Consider the following 1,341-nt stretch of genomic DNA (forward strand, 5'->3'; position numbering starts at 1 on the left):
CATTTAATCTCAAAGTTTCATATTTCAAATCATCGCAAGAATCACAGGAAGTTGGTTGACATAAATTATTATCAGAGCAATTACATGCATTACAAGAATAGATCAAATCTAATGTTTCATTTTCCAATTTTAGTTCATCTAATTCTTTTTGTAATGAAACTATTTTTTGTTCATTTAGCAGGATTACTCTTTTGCTATCGGAACTAATCCTAGATAATTTCTTTAACTCATCATGCATTTTGACATACACATTATACAATTCCTCATAAGGAGGAGAATCATCAGATGAAGTAGATGAGGTGTTAGAATATACCTCACTATTTGCCTATTTTGAATTTGAGCAATAGGCATCATCTGTTCTCGTCATTAAGCATAGCTTTGCTATCTCATCTTCATCTGAGGTATTGGATGTCGTGTCCTCCTCTAGTACATCTCATACTAAGTAAGCTTTCTTCGATTTGAAGTCTCGAGGAGTGCTCTTACCTGAATCAACCTTCTTGAGGTAAGTAGGACATTGGAACCTCATATGTCCTGGCTTACCATATTCATGGCAAGTGAAGCGCTCTTTACTCTTTAAGCTTTAACTAAGTCCTTTGTCTTCATCAAAACATAGGCAAGCTTAAGTGCTCTCTTGACACTGTGAACACTCACTTTTGTCCGACTTGATTACAAAATTAAAGTATACGAAAGTTTCAAAACGACAAGTTCGGAACAAACGAATTTGTGAGACATTTCAGAACCAATTGGATTTGTTTTGTGAACGTGTAGTCCATAAATAATAATTAGATGCATTGTTACCAATCTAGTTCGGCTAACTTAGCAAAGTTCTCATTAAGATTATTACATAATTAAAAGGACATATAAAATGTTTTCCTCGAAGTGTGACCACTTTATGTGACGAGATTTTGTTGTTATTGTTAATTTTCATATTGCAAACTTATTTTGTTTATATCATACATATCCTGCTACAGTTCGATTATTAGATCTCATGGTATCTTTTGTCAATTTTATACCATTCATTATGCCTACTAATATTTGTTACAAATAACCGATAATCAATACAAATACCAATTGTAATCATTGGAATGAAACTACACCGAAGAAAAATATACCAAAAAGTATGTGTTTTTTAAACTAAAGCCAAAAATCCACTTCATATACTTTATTTGAAGCCTTCATCCTATTCCACCAGCAATGACTCTCACTGATGTTAACACCTGTCATTTGTGTTTTTGGAACATTAAGAAAACCAAGATATTAAGGCTGTCACGAAGGTACACCAAGAACAGAATGGTATAGAATATGTTACTACTGCTAATAAATCAGAATAAGTGTAGAGGA

Source organism: Lupinus angustifolius, chromosome LG01 (assembly GCF_001865875.1).
Source record: "Lupinus angustifolius cultivar Tanjil chromosome LG01, LupAngTanjil_v1.0, whole genome shotgun sequence".
Taxonomy (NCBI): domain Eukaryota; kingdom Viridiplantae; phylum Streptophyta; class Magnoliopsida; order Fabales; family Fabaceae; genus Lupinus; species Lupinus angustifolius.